Here is a 21,049-nt window from a genome sequence, read left to right on the forward strand (position 1 = left end):
AAAAAGGAAACCGGCACAGCTTTCTTCAGCTCAGCGGGAGAGCTGCTGTTGAAATAGTTACCAAAAGAGCGTGAGGAGCACCCCATAATGCCATGCATAGCTCGTAAGACTCTGCCTCAATTTTAAATTGGAAACCACTGGTTTGTGGCAACCCCAGGAGAGCGTGGTCACCACCAATATGTTACCAAAGTCTGGGGGGAGCTGTAGGAGCGACACATCCTCTCCCCAAAGTAAGTGCCTGACACCCCCCTCTGATTTTGGGAGGACTCTATGAAAGATGAGCCTTTCAAGTGTTTTTTTAAGCCTCTTAGCTAGGAAGTTTTTGTTTTAGCGTTGGGAAGGTTGCGCCCTCTGTGGGTGAAGATTATGGTTGCATTCAGTTGTGGCCTAAAAGGTTATATTATAAACTAGCAGCCCGTCCCGACCTTGTCCGGGTGCTTTCAGGCTTCCCCCTACATTGCCCAGTGGCTCCGCCCGCCCCGTCCCCCGCCTGCTCCGACCCCAGCCTAATCCTCCTCCCTCCAGACTGACCTCGTTTTTTTTCTTCTTTTGGTCAAGAAGTAAACTTTATTACATAAGTGTTGATTCACACACAGTCCTTTCATCCTGCTCAGCAGGAATAATGAGCAGGGCCAGAAAGAGTTCCCCGCTCTTGCTGCCCCCACCCCAAGTGCCACTCGGACGTCGATCTTGCATGTCGCCCCAGTGCTGTTCCTCCTGGAAACCTCCAATCGCGTCACTCATCCCACAGCGCCCGTGCTTCTCCCCTAGCCTCACTCTAGCTCTCAATAGATTGTCCACTCGGGCCCTCTCTGGTCTGGGTAGCAGGTACCTCCTCCTTCTTGAGGTAGCGCCAGTAGATATTCCGGATGAGGGCCACTTCTTGCTCCGGTGGCTGTTGCCATTCGTACCAGGGGTACCATGCTGCCCCTGTCTGCAGGGCGGGTGCGGGGGGAATCTTTGTCACTGCACCATGTGAGTTAGTGTAGTCCTCCTCCTGAAAGTCAGCCAAGGGTACACGAGAGCTCAACAACCCAAAATCTCGAGCCTTGCCCATGACATCCGTCAGCTTCTTCTGCTGCTTCATACACACACCGGTGCGCATGGGGTTGAGGATGTCGCCAGTGTAAGGAGAGATGAACTGCTCCAGGAGCTTCACGTTCTGATGGTGTAGGCCCAGTTTCTGGTCTCTGCCGATGGTGCAGGGATTTCCACAGATCTTTTCTCCTCTAATGCAGGTTTTCCTCGTCTTCTGGGGCGGGATCCCTCCCTTGTGGTTCCTGCGGTAGTCGGCATATGTCCTCAGACCCCTGCTCCTGTTCCTGTCGTTCCAGCCTGCTGCCCCACGTAACTTAACGTTTGTTTTTGTAATTTTTCAATTGTAATTGTTTCCTCTTGAGTCATTACTGGTCCTATTGTGAAGCGCACTGACACCTTCGGGTAAAGTCCGCGCTATATAAAAACGCATAAATAAATAAACCCTGGACCTACCTCCACTTTACACCCCTGGACTCACCTTCCCTGCCCCCCTCCTTGGACTCACCTCTCCTCCCCTCTGTACACTGCTCCCCTCGGTACACTGCTCTTCTTTGTACACTGCTGCCCTCTGTAACTCACGAACAGATCCACTTCCGGGTGACTGGAGGCAGCGGCCGCACTGAGCGGAGGTATTTTTTTATTAAAGCATGCTTGTTTTCGAAGAGTGACGTTACCCTGTCAAATGTCTGCTTACAGGTCAATCGTGGCAGAGTCAGCACAACAGCGAGGGCCGGAGGGAGCATCCCCCCCGTCGGCCGGCGCTACTTTGGGGGGACTACTTTTTTTATTTAATACATTTTTTTAATACGGTTCTTTTTTTAAGTTTACATAGCCTATAACCATCTACACACCCTGACGATTTGTACGGTGTATCAGGTGTGTAGATTGGCGCAGTGGTTCCCGCGTTTACCCGCCTCAAAGCCTGCAAGTTTCTCCTTTATTATAGCAGTATAGATTTATCATGTTGAAGGATACCCTCTAGGTGCGAAGGGTGATAATTACACCTGCGTATTTACCAAAGAGATGTCCTTTAGGGGCTACATTTAAAGTGCAGTATTTTTATGTCGGATTAAAGTTTTTATGCTGCAAACACCCTCTAGGGGTGAAGGACTATAACTACATAGATGTTATGGTTATAACTTGTTGCCCTCAGGGGCTAGGTTTCAAGTGTGGATTTCATGCTAAAGGTAATTCTGATAACCCAGGTCACCTAGACATGCTTAGACATTTTACCTTGTGAATGTTTTAAGGAAGTAATGACGCTGACACCCACTCTTAGACCCAGTAAACATGCATTATTGTCAATAGTGCGTTCATTCAAAGTGATATTCCAATATTGCATTTTCAATACAAGTGAATGTTCTGAATTGTGCTTTGTGGATCTAGACCTCCCTTTGGGAGGGAAAGAATGATTATGCAGTGTCATCTAAAGGTATTTCCATCAGCTTGTGTATATTTGTAAATTGCTGTATTGTATTAAGCAGTGTGTGTGTGTGTGTGTGTGTGTGGTTGTGTGTGTGTGTGTGTAATAACTGTACTTTTCCTTTTTCAAAATAAAAAGCACAGATTGGAGTATCATTTATTGAGTGTTATTTTTGTGTATCTGTGGATGGTGATTACTAGCCCACACCACTTCCCTTGATTAAGCCTTGGACTGCTCTGCAACGGTACCCCATGAGAGTCAAGTGTTACAATGGGGTGTTTGGTTCCCAGTGGAGGACAAATGTGAACCCATTACTTGTGCAGGCCAAAAACCTAATGACCTATTTCACAGGCTTCTAGGTGCCAGGCAGACCCTCCGCTTCTCCAGCAGCTCTCACTTGAATGTGAGGTTCACTATGAGAACCGCTTGGGGAGATCAGGAGACCCCTCACAACATGGGTCACTCCTGGCTTTGCCCCCACTGACAGTCATTTTTCTTTTGAGTGATCTTCACCACAGAAACACGCTGAGCTTTTCCTCCTGGATAATCCCTCCTACTGCAGGGCTGGGCACTTTCATTCCCTTTCTGAGCATGCAGACAGGCTTCCAGGTGCCAGACAGACCCTCAGCTTCGCCAGCAGAAGATGTACCCACACCTCAGGGAGAAAGGCTGTTATTCAGACAACAACACTGGCCACAGAGCAGCTCTTTCAGTACTCCGCATAGCATTCATGAGAAGAACTCCCCAAGAAGAACCTGAAATTTGAACAAAGTGGGGCTGTTTGGCTCTCTTGCATACTCCAGACAGGGGATATGGATCCAGTGTTTGAAGTTTTGCAACTGTTTTTCCAGTGGTTCCTTTCGAATGTCATGTTTCTGGATATTTGTAAGATCCAGTTTGTGTGCAAGGCGACGGCTCTCACAGAAGGTAGCAATGATGCTGATTCCAAGCCGGAGTATCCAAAACAAGGGCACGATGAAGGGTGGATCACTGCCCTTGGCTGTCATCAGCCTTCCTGAGGTAGCAATCGACGGACAAAAGGGCAGGCCCTGCCTTCATACATCCTCATGTTGATTAAAAGAAACTGCTGGCCTGCCCTGCAATCTGCTGAATGTCAGTGCTCAGGAATAATTAATTGCTGCTGTTTGCTAACCAGAACCTCATTGAAATGTGTTTTTTTTGTAATCTCTATTTATTGATTTTTATAACAAGCAAGGTACAGTACAAGTTAGTTATGTTTAGTACTGGGTATACAATTGTGGTCCATTTCCAAGTATAACAATCACAAACAACACTACAACAGAGCTGTTCCTGGCGTACCCAAGGTGGGTGGGGGGCAGTTCTGCCTGCCTGTACACATAGTAGTGTTACCTTATGTTGTGGGTGCTGTCTTATTGTCTCTATCTGTGCACTTCAAGTGGGTATCATGTCTAGCTTGTGAGCTCGCTGGGGCCTGTGATTCGAGCAAATATGAGCGGAACGGTTGCCAGATATCGAGTGGCCTGGAAGTTGGGAGTTGCAGTTGCGCATAGAGATCACTATTCATATTACAGTATGTCATACTGTGTAGCCAGGCTTTTAGCGTTAGGCCTTAAGTAGGGGACCTGGGTGTCAGAGTGATACTAGTGACTCGTGAAGCTGCACTGGGCGACCAAGTAATATATGCAGAAATTTGGGATCCCAAACACACCACGCTCATATGGCAACGTTAATGTGTCCCAGCTAATTCGGGGTTGTTTGGCGCACTACACAAGCCTTATACGAGCAAGCATGGAGAAGAAGCCTTTATGCAACGGAATTGGAATGTTTTGAAATGAATATAAGAATTGGGGCAGTATGAGCATTTTGATTTTGGCGATTCGACCCCCATGGTGAGGGGTAGTTTTAGCCAGCCTTAGATTTTACCACCTAGTCTCTCTATTGCTGGGTCATAGTTGAGCTGTAGTATTTGTTCTTGCTCTTTGAGCATGTAGATATCCAAATATTTGACCGACACCATTTAAGTGGGTATTCGATGTTCATATCACATAAGGCTTCTGTCAATGGAAGAATTTCCGATTTGCCCCAGTTTATGTGCAAACCTGCCAGAGCACTGTAGCTGGTTATTTGGGCCCCAGTTTGTCATCAGGATGTCTCGCATAAAGAATGAAATCATCTGCATAAAGGGTGATGAGCAGCTAACCTGTTATGAACTGCAGCCCCCTGTGGAGGTGTCTCTCCTGTAGATAAAGCACCAGAGGGTCCATCACTATTACAAATAGCAACGGGGAGAGCAGGCAACCCTGGCGGGTCCCCCGAGGGAGTGCGAAAGGAGACGTCAGGGTACCATTCAGCTGAATGCGAGCCATAGGGCATTTGTATAGCAGCGAAACAATGGAGAGAAACCTCTGTGGCACACCCGGTCTGGCCAACGTGGCATACAAAAATGGCTATTCAAGGGAATCAAAGGCTTTCTCAGCATCCAACAGGACCGCAGCAACTGGGACAGTGGGTGCAATTCTGTGGAGGGTGGCAAACAATGTGCGCAGGTTCATAGCAGTAGATTTATGTGGGATGAACCCTGACTGGGCAGGAAATATAATCTGGTCAATGATAAGGGAGAGCCTGGTGGCCAACATTTTGGCCAGTATTTTGTTATCAAAATGTAATACCGAGAGAGGCCTATAGGAGCCACATTGTTGCGGGTCTTTGTCTACTTGGGGAGGAGAGTTATGACCGCTTCTCGAAGTCTAGAGGGGAGCTCGCCAGACACTATGTCCTCCTGATAAATGTCAAGGAGATCTCGGGCAAGTATTTCTTGTACATTTTGTAGAAGCTACCTGAGAATCCATCAAGGCCCTGCGCTTTCGAGTATCCATCGCATCTATTGCTTGGGTGACGTCTTCTACTCTAAAGGGCTCTGCCAGGAACTTCCAGTGGGCTGATTTAAGCCACACCAATGCTATTTCATCTAAGTAGCTATTGTTTTCCGTGGTGTCGGCTGACACTGTGGATGTGTACAATTCAGTGTAGTAGGATTGCACCGCTTTTTGTATGCCAGTAGTGTCCGATCTACATTTTTCATCGGGGCCCTGAAGGCCCGAAATATATGTCTGGCCCCTGGTTGGCTGCATTAGTCTCGCTAGTGTGCAACCTGGCCTTTCGCCTTCCCCATTTCGCCTGGTGACCCCATATTTCCCCAGGAAGTGAGATTCGCACTCCGATGCCTTGTGAAATTCAGACATTCGGGTAGCCCAGCGTTGTAAACTGGATGTTTTCTATAGTGTTGAGTTGTTTAGATCTATAGTCAATAACTGTGTTTCCAGTTGTGACAGCATACCACGCAAGTCTCTGAGTATGCCTGCACTCTTTGAAACGCACACTCCCCTTATGTATGCCTTTAATGGCCTCCCATACCGTGGCTTTAGTATTCACTGTGTCCATGTTAATTTCAAAATATTCTACGATTGCCAAGCGTAGCTTGGATTTGAACAGTGCATCCCGAAGGGCCATTTTCGGAAATCTCCAATGTCTTTCCACCCATCCTGCCGTTGAAATCCACAGCTGTAGCAAGACTGGTGTATGTCCTGATAGAGTGTGTTGTAGGTGCTTAATCATATGAAGCTGTAAGATCACATTGGTGGCAAGAAGCCGGTAATCCAGTCAAGTCCATGTGTTGAGTGGGGCGGAATAGTGGGTGTACGCTGCTTGTGTGGCATGTTGATGTCGCCAGGCGTCAGTCAGCCGGTATGCTTCTCTCAAATCTGTCCGCATTCGCCTGGCCCTGGGTTATGTATCAGGAGTTGTGGCTGTGCTATCCATTTGGGGATCGACTAAAATATTGAGGTCACCACTCATGCAGACCTGGTCCGCTTCCATGTGGTCTATTCATGTTCGTTCATGGAGCGCCAAGAAACCGTTTCGGTGAACGTGCGCGGTATAAGAATTTTTAACATAACATACCATTAGTAGCTCACCGAAAAAATCCAGAACGTCAACATTTGGGGCATAAACATTAACAAGGAGTACTGTGTATCCTAATAATCACCCCTTAATTAATAAATATCACCCTGCTGTGTCCACATACACCTCAACTTCCTTGAACGGGACCCGCTTGTGAACCATTATCGAGACTCCCCTTGCATAGGTGCTATAGCCAGCGACGTACCTGTGAGAGCCCCAGCTTCGGCAAACCAGAGGGACTATTGGAGGGTAAGTGCGTCTCTCGGAGAAAGGCCATGTAAACCTGGTGACTTTGAAGATAATGAACTACTTGTTTACATTTCTGTGTATTATTCAGCCCCCGAATGTTCCTGGACATCAGTGTAATGTTTGCAAAGGGCAGACTCCTATTCTCCGTAGTCACTACTATTGGTGTATATGTGTTTCGGACCTGCGTAATTACTTGTACGGTTTTAACATCAATCTTAAGAACAGAGGGGCATATTATCAAGCCTGTGCGCTAAAATTATCGCCGCTTTATCGGCCGAAAACGGCCGATAAAGTGGCGATAATGGGCTTGATAATATGCTCTGTGGAATTCCAATCGAAGCCCATGTTAGATGTCTTCACATCTAACATGTGCTTCGATTGGAATTCCATAGAGCATATTATCAAGCCCATTATCGCCACTTTATCGGCCGTTTTCGGCCGATAAAGCGGCGATAATTTTAGCGCACAGGCTTGATAATATGCCCCAGAAATCGTAAAGGCATACCAACAAACCCTTTCACCCCCACCCATCCCCAAATCCTCTACGTAGGGGAAATACCCCAAACCCAAAAAGGATATTGAACATTTAGAAGATTAAACGTAATCAATAAAACGTAGCGTATACTAATGTGCTAATGCACTTGCGGAGAGGCAACGCTACGCCGAGTCCCCGATTCTGTATTGTATGTAATAACCAACGAAGTGTCCTAAGCCACATCTAGGGCGGCAATACTTCTGCAACTGGACATTGAAATGTGAGGCAGAGTCAAGTCATTGCCTCACCGTGCAAGTCACCAGGTAAGTACTTAGCTGGCCGAGAACTGTTCCATGCTGGCCCCAGAGTCAGAAACCAGAGGGGACCGGCCCGGGGAGGGCGATCGCTGAGCCCTACCTGGATTGGAGCGGATGAATTCCTGGACCGCCATAGGTGAATAAAAAATGTGTGACTTCTCATCTACATCCACTTTATAAGGTGCTGGGTACATAAAGCTAGAAGGATGTTCCTGCAATGGCCGTATCAATCAGTAAAGTGTGTACATCTCTAATTAATCAACAAAATTAGTGACAGAACATAAGAAATACAAGTAAAGTTTATTCAAAAAATATATATTTTTATTTTCTTATTCTATTTTATCTTTATGTGAATATAAATAAATTTTATACTTAATCAGCGAATCATCTTTTGTACAGTTCATAGGTAATACATGAAGGTGTTTGAAAAAAATCCATAAAGGACACAAAAACAAATCTAAAATCCATAACAAATTAGTAGACGTTTCCCTGAGAAGCAATCATACACAGCAACTCACTCACGTGCTAACAGTCATTCCACATTCATACCACATACAAAGATGCAAAAAGAAGGAGCTGGATCACAATTGGCAAGATGGTTACGCTAATGTGATACAAGGGCAACGAGATGTGATTGTTGGCCCTTGTGGCGGGTCTACGCGCGTTTCGGTGGGCAAGCCACCTTCATCAGGACCTTGTACATCGGATTGTGCAGTTAGCAGGGGAGCAGACAAGAAAACAGATTGACCTGAAAGGAAAAGACAGATCTGTCACTATCACATACACAGAAATTCTGTAAACAAGTGAGCATTAGTACATTCACTATTGGGTAAAAACCCGTGGTTCATTATTCTAGTAAGAGAGAAAAAGTCTCTCAGAAATGAGAGCAGAAAAATCTTATCGTCTGAGAGCAGAGTGTGGGCCCAAAGTGAAAGGTCACACTATCATTTAAAAGGGGACCCATAGTGCAGTAAGAAAGTTTTATTCTGCACAAGCCAATTAAAAAAGTACTTCATATAGAGAGATATGCAATCATTAAGTAATACTTACGAGGTGATAGATAAGCTATCACTAAAACAAGGTCTCTATAAAAGTAGATTGATGGGGTCACTCAGATGGTGCTGCATCTATAAGGGGACCAGAGGAAGCTGTTACAGTCGGTTCTGGTACAAGAATTTCCAAGATATATATATATATATGGTCCCTAATAATAAGGCTTACCCGAGATGCCAAGTTAGATGTGTAAGGTGACCCTCAAAGCTTCATATCGGTGTCTAAGATGTCAAATTCTGTGTAGAAAGCTAAAAAAGAAATGTGTAGAATCCCAGGTCAGGAATATTTCTGGGGGGACACTTATTCTCTGAGTTAGCTGAGCTGCCTCTAAATAGCGCTATAAAGAAGACATACCGAAATGAGCAAGTTGTTTCCATAGAAATGTGGGTTCTGAGAAAGTACTTCCTATTATTTAGAGGGTCCCAGGATGCTGTAGTCCAAATGGGGCATCAACTCCTATGTGATTTCGATCTATAATGTAATAAAAAGAGATACCGACACGTCTGTCAGAGACAACATGCATGTCATAGGGTTGTTATGCACATGGGAGGCTAGAGATCCTATATAGGAAACTTACAATTATAAGTGGCAATCAATTGTCGTAAAAAACACGTATTCTGCAAGGTAGTTTGATAATTTGGCATCACCGCAATCCTGCAAGACAAGGAATTATGGGTAAGTTCCAATACCAAGGCGACATGATGGTGCAGAGTCACGTGCACTAACTCAGTTACATCCCCGGGAAGTTAAACAAAGGACATGTATATCCTGCGTAATTACCGCCTAAAATGTAAATGTGACCGTTTACGAATCCTGGAGCCAGGCTGGGCTTGGTAGAACAGAGTAACGTGCACTAACTTGGTTACATCCCCGGCAGGTTGAACAAAGGACGTGTCTATCATAAGGTCTAGAATTTGATAGTTAGTGAAGACGATGGTTTAAAGTGGGTCCCAAGAGCATAGGGATGCCGTGAGGGCGGTAAGAGATCTAAACTCGCTACGTTAAAAAACGGCGCTACCACGCCCGAGCAGGTTGCGTCTCCGAATAGAAGCAAGAGCCTGCTCTCCACCCCTGTAACCCCGTTCAATGTCTGTACCCTTTACCTTAGATTCGGCGAGTGGCGTTGCAGGCGTCTACACGTCCCCGGGACCCTCCGTCGGATATTACTTATCTCCGCCCATATTTATACTTGAAGTATCGCGGAAGAAAGAAAAACCGCGAGAGTCTCTTAGTGTGGCAATCAACGAAGGACTACGACATGGCGGCCATGTTACGTATACCCAGACAGCCGAGTTGAAGTATTTACAAAGTAAAAGCAGGAAAAGGGTATTACGGAGTAATGAAAAAGGGGCTGAATCTTAAAGGTCGTAACTGCCACGATCGGGTTATATTTAGAGTGTTGATTATTAGCTTAGAAACCCATAAGGGAGTAAGTCTGGTAAAGATGCTGTCAGCTCATAAGAAAATGCGGACAGGAAAATGTCGGCTTGATAATAATATGCCAAAGTGTATACCAAAAAGTTCAAAATAAAAAAAGGATTCTAAAATAGATGGAAACTATAAAAATAAATCCGGAATAAGTCCACTAGAGGTACAGATTAAGGACAGGCGGATAAGGACAAGAGATCAGAGTTCATTACTTGGTATACGTAACATGGCCGCCATGTCGTAGTCCTTCGTTGATTGCCACACTAAGAGACTCTCGCGGTTTTTCTTTCTTCCGCGATACTTCAAGTATAAATATGGGCGGAGATAAGTAATATCCGACGGAGGGTCCCGGGGACGTGTAGACGCCTGCAACGCCACTCGCCGAATCTAAGGTAAAGGGTACAGACATTGAACGGGGTTACAGGGGTGGAGAGCAGGCTCTTGCTTCTATTCGGAGACGCAACCTGCTCGGGCGTGGTAGCGCCGTTTTTTAACGTAGCGAGTTTAGATCTCTTACCGCCCTCACGGCATCCCTATGCTCTTGGGACCCACTTTAAACCATCGTCTTCACTAACTATCAAATTCTAGACCTTATGATAGACACGTCCTTTGTTCAACCTGCCGGGGATGTAACCAAGTTAGTGCACGTTACTCTGTTCTACCAAGCCCAGCCTGGCTCCAGGATTCGTAAACGGTCACATTTACATTTTAGGCGGTAATTACGCAGGATATACATGTCCTTTGTTTAACTTCCCGGGGATGTAACTGAGTTAGTGCACGTGACTCTGCACCATCATGTCGCCTTGGTATTGGAACTTACCCATACTTCCTTGTCTTGCAGGATTGCGGTGATGCCAAATTATCAAACTACCTTGCAGAATACGTGTTTTTTACGACAATTGATTGCCACTTATAATTGTAAGTTTCCTATATAGGATCTCTAGCCTCCCATGTGCATAACAACCCTATGACATGCATGTTGTCTCTGACAGACGTGTCGGTATCTCTTTTTATTACATTATAGATCGAAATCACATAGGAGTTGATGCCCCATTTGGACTACAGCATCCTGGGACCCTCTAAATAATAGGAAGTACTTTCTCAGAACCCACATTTCTATGGAAACAACTTGCTCATTTCGGTATGTCTTCTTTATAGCGCTATTTAGAGGCAGCTCAGCTAACTCAGAGAATAAGTGTCCCCCCAGAAATATTCCTGACCTGGGATTCTACACATTTCTTTTTTAGCTTTCTACACAGAATTTGACATCTTAGACACCGATATGAAGCTTTGAGGGTCACCTTACACATCTAACTTGGCATCTCGGGTAAGCCTTATTATTAGGGACCATATATATATATATATCTTGGAAATTCTTGTACCAGAACCGACTGTAACAGCTTCCTCTGGTCCCCTTATAGATGCAGCACCATCTGAGTGACCCCATCAATCTACTTTTATAGAGACCTTGTTTTAGTGATAGCTTATCTATCACCTCGTAAGTATTACTTAATGATTGCATATCTCTCTATATGAAGTACTTTTTTAATTGGCTTGTGCAGAATAAAACTTTCTTACTGCACTATGGGTCCCCTTTTAAATGATAGTGTGACCTTTCACTTTGGGCCCACACTCTGCTCTCAGACGATAAGATTTTTCTGCTCTCATTTCTGAGAGACTTTTTCTCTCTTACTAGAATAATGAACCACGGGTTTTTACCCAATAGTGAATGTACTAATGCTCACTTGTTTACAGAATTTCTGTGTATGTGATAGTGACAGATCTGTCTTTTCCTTTCAGGTCAATCTGTTTTCTTGTCTGCTCCCCTGCTAACTGCACAATCCGATGTACAAGGTCCTGATGAAGGTGGCTTGCCCACCGAAACGCGCGTAGACCCGCCACAAGGGCCAACAATCACATCTCGTTGCCCTTGTATCACATTAGCGTAACCATCTTGCCAATTGTGATCCAGCTCCTTCTTTTTGCATCTTTGTATGTGGTATGAATGTGGAATGACTGTTAGCACGTGAGTGAGTTGCTGTGTATGATTGCTTCTCAGGGGAACGTCTACTAATTTGTTATGGATTTTAGATTTGTTTTTGTGTCCTTTATGGATTTTTTTCAAACACCTTCATGTATTACCTATGAACTGTACAAAAGATGATTCGCTGATTAAGTATAAAATTTATTTATATTCACATAAAGATAAAATAGAATAAGAAAATAAAAATATATATTTTTTGAATAAACTTTACTTGTATTTCTTATGTTCTGTCACTAATTTTGTTGATTAATTAGAGATGTACACACTTTACTGATTGATACGGCCATTGCAGGAACATCCTTCTAGCTTTATGTTTTCTCCTCCCCTCGGTTCCTGGGCCATAAAGTACTTGCTTGAGGGGGTCCCATTATTCATGTTAAGGTGCTGGGTACAACATCCCTTATTTCAGACCCAGTTTACAGAGGGCGACTTTGACTACCGTGTACTTCCGGCGAGCATCCTGCACCATAAAGGTGAAATCAGGATAGAGGGATATGGAGGACCCCTGCCAGTCCAGTGTTCTTTTCTCCTGGGCCAGCCACAGGGCAGTATGCCAATCTTTGAAATTTTGAAGCCGGGCAATGTTCGGAAACAGGGGGCAGCCTGGGTTGGGATGAGGGCCTAGTGTGTGGTGTGCACTCTCGACTACAAAAGTAGTAGTGAAGGATTCATGGCCAAATAAGTCAATCAGGAGTTTTTCCACGAAACCATCGAGGCAGCCTGTGTTTGTGGACTTGGGAAGTCCCAGTATGCAAACATTGTTGCGTCTTCCCCTGGTTTCCAAGGCTTCATTCTTTATTGCTATGGTCTTAAGACATTTCTCCATGCGCTCCAGTCTCCTGGTGGTATTAGCAGAGTCATCCTCCAAGTCAGATATTCTGCCCTCTGCGGTATCCAAACTGCCCTCGTGGTGATCCAACCTGGCACCCATTTTGTCCAGGCGCTTATCTAGCACGTCGGAGCGCGTATCTCCATCCTCCGTAGCGTTAGTATCTTGATTTCCACCCTCCAGCTACTGAAATTTAGCAAATGGAAAGGCCTAGACCTCTGCACACAAAGTGCCAGGATACCAGTTTCACATGCAGTTGTACACTCAGGGACGGAGTACATGCCCATGCACCATGCACAATGGGCATTCCTGTTCCAACATCTTACGAAGCAACAAAACTGTAGCCAGATACATTGTTATGGTAGTCACATTTCATGACAACTCTTTGTTTACGCGGTTGCCTGGAAATCCTCTTTGACCCTCCATACATGGGTCACCTTCCCTCAGTGCCTTAACAAAAGTTAGACCCACAAGGACAATTTTTAAACAGGTGCCCACTCCTCTTGGGCATCTGCCTTTTCCTTTCCGCGATACGCATTTGAGGGAACTACTCCCCACATGGGTCACCTTCCCTCAGTGCCTTAACAAAAGTTAGACCCACAAGGACAGATTTTAAACAGGTGCCTGCTCCTCCTGGGCATTTGCCTTTTCCCTTATGCGATACCCATTTGAGGGAACCTCTCCCTGACATGGGCCGGTTTCAGGCATTTGGCTTCTTCTATGCCTCATCCGCGAGTGATTGGTGAAAGTGCTGTGGTCTCTGACAGGACATTAGCAAAACACTCAATCAGAGCCTTCAAAAGTCCAAAACTCCACCAGCACTGCACCCATTTTAATGTGGTTTGAGAGCATCCAGCTGCACAGAGAAGGCCCTGTCTTAGAGGAGGCCATGGTTCTTTTTTATTCCCGCATAGCTGCAATCTCCAGTCCCAGACAGTCTTCTTGCAAGCCACACTTCTTGTACCCCTTATCTTCATGCATCTTCTCCTTCAGGGTACTCTTCAAGTCCCACTTCTGCTTGTACCTCCTCCTGCAGGGCACACTTCTTGTACTCCATCCGCTTTTACCGCCTTATGCAGGGCACTCTTCAAGCACTCCTTCTGCTTGTACCTCCTCCTGCAGGGCCCTCTTCTCGTACTCCATCCGCTTTTACCGCCTTATGCAGGGCACTCTTCAAGCACTCCTTCTGCTTGTACCTCCTCCTGCAGGGCCCTCTTCTTGTACTCCATCCGCTTTTACCGCCTTATGCAGGGCACTCTTCAAGCACTCCTTCTGCTTGTACCTCCTCCTGCAGGGCCCTCTTCTTGTACTCCATCCGCTTTTACCGCCTTATGCAGGGCACTCTTCAAGCACTCCTTCTGCTTGTACCTCCTCCTGCAGGGCCCTCTTCTCGTACTCCATCCGCTTTTACCGCCTTATGCAGGGCACTCTTCAAGCACTCCTTCTGCTTGTACCTCCTCCTGCAGGGCACACTTCTTGTACTCCATCCGCTTTTACCGCCTTATGCAGGGCACTCTTCAAGCACTCCTTCTGCTTGTACCTCCTCCTGCAGGGCCCTCTTCTCGTACTCCATCCGCTTTTACCGCCTTATGCAGGGCACTCTTCAAGCACTCCTTCTGCTTGTACCTCCTCCTGCAGGGCCCTCTTCTTGTACTCCATCCGCTTTTACCGCCTTATGCAGGGCACTCTTCAAGCACTCCTTCTGCTTGTACCTCCTCCTGCAGGGCCCTCTTCTTGTACTCCATCCGCTTTTACCGCCTTATGCAGGGCACTCTTCAAGCACTCCTTCTGCTTGTACCTCCTCCTGCAGGGCCCTCTTCTCGTACTCCATCCGCTTTTACCGCCTTATGCAAGGCACTCTTCAAGCACTCCTTCTGCTTGTACCTCCTCCTGCAGGGCCCTCTTCTCGTACTCCATCCGCTTTTACCGCCTTATGCAGGGCACTCTTCAAGTACCCCATCTGCTTGTACCTCCTCCTGCAGGGCCCTCTTCTCGTACTCCATCCGCTTTTACCGCCTTATGCAGGGCACTCTTCAAGCACTCCTTCTGCTTGTACCTCCTCCTGCAGGGCCCTCTTCTTGTACTCCATCCGCTTTTACCGCCTTATGCAGGGCACTCTTCAAGCACTCCTTCTGCTTGTACCTCCTCCTGCAGGGCCCTCTTCTTGTACTCCATCCGCTTTTACCGCCTTATGCAGGGCACTCTTCAAGCACTCCTTCTGCTTGTACCTCCTCCTGCAGGGCCCTCTTCTCGTACTCCATCCGCTTTTACCGCCTTATGCAGGGCACTCTTCAAGCACTCCTTCTGCTTGTACCTCCTCCTGCAGGGCCCTCTTCTCGTACTCCATCCGCTTTTACCGCCTTATGCAGGGCACTCTTCAAGTACCCCATCTGCTTGTACCTCCTCCTGCAGGGCCCTCTTCTCGTACTCCATCCGCTTTTACCGCCTTATGCAGGGCACTCTTCAAGTACCCCATCTGCTTGTACTTCCTCATGCAAAGCACTCGTCTCGTACCCAGTCTGCTTGTTTCTCCTCATTTAGGGCCGTCTTCTTGTACCCCATCTGCTCGTACCTCCTCATGCAAAGCACTCTTCTCATACCCCGTCTGCTTAGTGAGTTAGACTCTACCCTCAAGGTAGATGCAGCAGCTCCATCGGGGTTAGGCCCCAAGTGCTTTGCACCGCACCTTGTTCCCCAGGGAGCTGTGCTGAGGGATGGCTTCAAAAGCAGGTTTCTGTTGGAGTGCCGTCCACTAACCTCTCATGTCCAGCAGGTAGCTCCTGCTTTCTCCAGGCAGTCTATAGCTCTCCTTGTCAGCAATTAAGCTTTCTGGCTCTAAAGCTGCAGTATTTCTTACCAGCCGTGCTTTATGGTGCTGACGATGGGCAAAGAGAATCCTGGCACTGGTCTGGGTTTCTAACCAATATTTGTCCAAGTTTTGCAGATATAGATGTGGACTCCAGAGATGCATCTACGGAGCGAGTTTCAGTCATTTCCTGATAATGTATTTGTCCAGAATGGTCAGGCCAAAGGTGTTTTGCTCAAATGTGGCAGTAAGTGGGAGTGGAGGTGGATGTGCCTTGATGGAATCTGAGACAAAGGCAGAAAAGAAGGAGAGACCTTACAACTCAGCTGCTCGACAAATCTGTCCACAGCAACTCTTCTGGAGAAGAATGAAGCAGGAAGGGGTCAGGGGCTGTCCTGGCACTTCAAAGGGCCACATGCCTCCCTCCTTCCTTTCTTTCAGAGGAGTCTAGTCAGCTTTGAAGGACTTTAATGTACCCATAACCTACCTACTTGTTTGGTGGATTCTCCCCGTCTTCCATCTTGGGTTGCATTGACACACAGCAGATACAAAATTCTGTCCTCTTAGATTAATGCACAACAGACACATTCCACCCTCATCCTAATCCACACTTGCAAAACTCATAGTGACACAGTCTTCATACATGTCTTCTGCAGCCTCCCCAGAGTCCCTTACCCTCACTGTTCAAGCAGAGCTGGCCATATAGTAAAAGGCGGGCTCTATAGGTTGCAGCTCATAATTCCATTTTAACAGTGATTACACTGGGACAGACGTCTTTGGGAAGGCTTACGTCACAGGAGAGGTCCAGGCAACCATGGTGAAAAAGTGAAAAACATGGAGTTTTCAGGGGTAGAGCCCTTTTTAAATGACTCCTGGAACTGTGCCCTCAGCTTGTGTGTTGTCACCTGTAAGGGCTTGTAAAATGACTTGTTTATGGGTGGAGATTATGTATAATTTGTAATAATATGTGCAATTCACCAGGTGATGCCCGCAGCGCCCGCCCCAATGTTTTCTAACTAGAGATATTCAGAAGTGTTCAATGAAGCTTAGATTTTATAACACATTTAATCCCTAAATGTATGCCAAAATGTAATATCGTCTGTGGAAGCTGATTTCTTTACACTTCTTTCTCTGTTTTTCAGGATGTCAGAAGCACCCTGAGCAGGTAAGGCTGGTTTATTATCCTCTTCTCAGTGTGTAAGGAGCACGTCTTGCTGCTGCAGTGTGTAAAGGCCACTGCTGGGCTCACAAATCCCTATCCTGCAAAAGAAATATGTCGAAGTATCTCATATTGTAAAAAATACAACCCACCTATGGCTCTCAAACTTAGGCCCTGCACTTTGAAAGGTCCAAACTGTACCCCCACTATTCCGCTTGGTCTCAGAATCCACAACATTTTAAGACGTTCTTTCGAATTACTCAATTTGTTTTAAGAAATCTTCATATCCTCCATAAAAATCCATTGAACTCTCAATTGAGTTCTCTGAAAACCTCCTTGAGTCCTTAGAATACTCACTCACATCCTCTGGAAACTGGTTTGAGTGCTGAAATAATTGCATTAGTCCACCACAAATGAACGTCTATCTTCATACAACTTAACATACAGCACAAAAAGGCAAATGAGAAACAGTTTCTAAGGATATTCGCAAAAGGGGATGGAAGGGTTAGGGTGGAGAGATGATCAGCTCGGGCTCAGTGGGTCTCAGAGGGAGAGTGTCACAAGCACTGAGAGGGCACAGACTCCTAGATCAGAAAGTAATCACGCTGCAGACTGAGTTCTGTGAAACATACCCGGCCACACGATTACCTGCAGATCAGCTCCCTTCCCGCTTCCATGTATGATTTAACCAGTTTTAGGCCTTAGTTGATTATCCACACAGTAGGCGACCTTGAGGCTAAGAGTGACAGGGATACGACCATCAAACCCTTTGCTGTACAGAAAAGATTAATTGTGAACCACAGGTACAAAAGCCAAATAAACTGAAATGAAGGAATCAAATAAATTCAACAAATGAGAGAGAGCACAGCCAGGCGTGAGCTAGTATGGCAACACTCACAAAACTCAAAAGCTGCTCACACAAATGGGAACGCTAAGGGGGGAGTGGAACAAATTCCGAGGGAACATCGGTTCCCTATCGACGGTAAGATCTAGAGTGGAAAGCAGCTGAATGCTCTACAGCAGACAATGTAAGGGGGTGGTTTGAGGCGATGTGAGCTTCCAAATAAACGACCAAGGACCACATGCATCAAAGCAAAAATCAGTCGTGACCGGTATTTTTGCATTTGGGATGCATCATCCCAAATGCTAAAATCGCAATTTAAGGAATCTCTAAATTGCGATTTACTTAAATTGCGATTGCATTTAAGGAATCTCGAATTGAGATTCCTTCAATGCAATGCATTAAAGTAAAAAAAATAGCGATTTCGCTAATAGGGGGCTCAAATTACCATGAAGTTGAACTTCATGGTAATTTGCAAAAACTTTGAAAAATTCACTTTTGTGCATTTTTCAAAGTTTCATGTTGCGCAAACACATGCTCTTTGGGTATGTGTGTGTGCAACATATATGCTCAGATCAATGTCAGGGGTGCAACAGGGTGCCATTTTGACACCCTTGCACCCTTGAAATTGCATGAGCAATTTGCGAGTACCTACTGGTACTCGGAAATTGCTCATGCAAGCTCCAATTCTTTCCTATGGGCCTGGAGGAATGAATGGGACGGCATTCTTTAATTGTGACTTGCAATTTGCGAGTCGCAATTAAGGAATGTGTAGGAATCGCTATTTTTATTGCGATTCCTACATGCATAGGCTTTTGCGATCCCTTAATTGCGATTCCTTAATAATCGCAATTAAGGAATCGCAAAAGCCTACGTTGATGCATGTGCCAGCAAGTTGGAAATGGGAATCTAATATTCACATTCAATAAGTGATTGCATGTACACATATATGTTAACTCTGTTTTCAAGTCGTATCTATACTACTATTATAAAGAGAGAACTTGCACCTTTTGGCCAGGTGAACTCGGGAACCACAGCGCCAATCTACATAACCGATACATCTATGAAAATGTCAGGGTGTGTAGATGGACATAGGCTATATAAATTAAAAAAAAAAAAGTAAATTAAAAAAATTACGTTTCTAAACAAAGTAGTCCCCTGAAAGTAGCGCCGGCCGGGACCTAGCGCTGGCCACGACGTGCGTCATGACGACAAGGAGGAGGGCGGTGCAGTAATGCCTCGATTTCAGTCTCTCAGGGCCGTGTCTCTCTTCTATGTCTACGGCTCTGAGAGTCCGAGCGACGAGTGCGGTGGAGCGGAGGGTCCGCGCTTGAGTGCACTGCCCGGAGAGTTGCTGGAACGCATCCTCTGCCCCAGGACTTACTGCCGCTGACGCGCGGCTCGGAGCTGCCGAAGGTTGCGGGATCTTTGCGGGACCCGAGGAAAGGTGTGGAGGCAGCAGTTTCGGAGGAGGTACTGGGGCGCAAAGGGTTTAGGATTAGAAGAACAATTCGGGGGCGCGAGTGAGTCTGGGCGGGAGGGGGGCGCGAGTGAGTCTGGGCGGGAGGGGGGCGCGAGTGAGTCTGGGCGGGAGGGAGTCGGTGCGGGAGGGGTTCGGGGCGGGAGCGGGTGTACTGCCCCCAGCCCCTTTCTGCCCCAGGCAACACTGGGGCGGGCTGCTAGTACTAAATAAACAGAATTTAAAACAAAAACAAAGCTACTCACAAATTGTTTTGGAAAGTTGTTTCTAGCTGACTCCGCCTAAATGGCCCCAGAAACCTTCCAGCACTACCTCTTCTTGGGGCAGTGGTGTAACAAAAGTCAAAAGTCCCAGTAGTGCAGGGGTGACCCAAGCTCCAGGGGGCCCCCTCCAGCACTGTGCACGGGCCCCTGGCTTGGGAGTTCCTATCTGGGGCCAGTGCGTGGGGCCCCCCCTCTAATGACTTTGCAGGGGGGCACCTTCAAGTTTGGTTACGCCACTGTCTCTGACCTGTCTCCTGAGCTCCATACCTAATCCGTGCCTCAGGCTCCACAGGCCCATTGTCCAGCACTTCCAGTGACCTGCTGCTGTCGTAGTTTTACAACCCTGCGCCTTGCTTGTAATATTCTTCCTATTCTTGTGGCTTCAAATCTCAAAATCTGACATGGCTGAGATGGAGTCCTTTTATTTGCCACAATTCAAGATATTCCAACAACTGGGTTAGAATTTCCTACTCCTGCTGGGAATCCTCAAAACACCTGTTTAGGGCTTTCAAATAACATTATAATTTGGTTAAACACCAGTGCTTTGTCCAGTTGGCTCCCTCTAATCTGTAGAGGTCTCCTCCAGTTCTCATAAACCTCATTGTAGTCCTTAGATCTGCTCCGAGACCTGTGACATTTCTCTCCAGTCTTCCTTGACATCCCTCCTGTCCATCCTCTTGCGTCTCTAGAAGCCTTGTTTCAATCCTGGTAAATGACCACTCATTCCAGGCACCAAATGCTTTTCCAAGCCCTCAGTGACTCGCCTTCAGTCCTCTGCACCCTGCTGTGTTGTCAGACGCGTCTTTCCAAAAATATAAATAAGTATCCAATCCCTCTTCAAAGAGATGTCATAAGCACATTACCTGCTGGTTTACTGACTAGTCTGGCTGAATTCATGTTAATCGAGCTTAATGAGACCTGATACTTCTCAGGGATGTCTGCTGTTGTGTCGCCAACAATGCATCTCCTCAAAGCCTTAACTGATACGCGGCCTCTGGATCACTTAACACAATAATCCAAGATGGCGACAGACGACACACAAAGTAATTGCGCTTGTTTTGGGCATGGATTCGAGAACTCACTTTACTCCGATTATTAAAAAATGTAAAGTGTAGAGGTTGGTGGTCGATTCCTAGCCAAATGTTAATAAAACAAGTGAAAATAAAGATGAACTAACGCAGTCATCATAAACAAGTCTGATGCGACAAAAGGAGAGAGGGGGGGGGAGACGGAGAAAGAGAGTGAAAGAGAAGGTGATGGGAGCACCAGAACATAGACCGAGAGGGAGGGACTTAGCCAGACGGAGACAGAGTGACTGTAATGGAGAGGAATACTGAAGAGGATGGAGATAGCCCGCACACGACATCAAGGGACACAGAGAGAGAAACCCTGAACAAAAGTAAGGGAGAACAAAGTGGAAGAATGAGAGAGGGGATAGTTTGGGACACAGAGATAGAAAGAGAACAGGGGTTAAAGAGAGAGTTAGAGAAGTGCAGAGAGAGAAATTCCTAAAGCACATGGCCAAAGCGAGAGAGGGGAAACATTGGGGAGAGACAGAGTAGGAGAAGAGAGCGATGGAAACTGTGGGGCAGAAGTAAAAGGAAAGAGAAAAGGGACGGCGAGGGTGAGATAGTGAGTCAGTGAGAAAGAGACCGTGCAAGAGATGAGAGGGAAGGAGAGAAAGAAAGAGGGAGACGGAGTG

The 21,049-nt window shown here is 46.3% G+C and overlaps 1 pseudogene; it reads right to left on the reverse strand.

Moving 5' to 3' along the window:
* Nucleotides 1-778: 778 nt before the first annotated feature.
* On the reverse strand, nt 779-5,953 carry LOC147659148 (small ribosomal subunit protein mS40 pseudogene; annotated as a pseudogene).
* Nucleotides 5,954-21,049: the final 15,096 nt, after the last annotated feature.

This window comes from Lissotriton vulgaris, unplaced genomic scaffold (genome assembly GCF_964263255.1).
Source record: "Lissotriton vulgaris unplaced genomic scaffold, aLisVul1.2 SCAFFOLD_1459, whole genome shotgun sequence".
Classification (NCBI taxonomy): Eukaryota; Metazoa; Chordata; class Amphibia; order Caudata; family Salamandridae; genus Lissotriton; species Lissotriton vulgaris.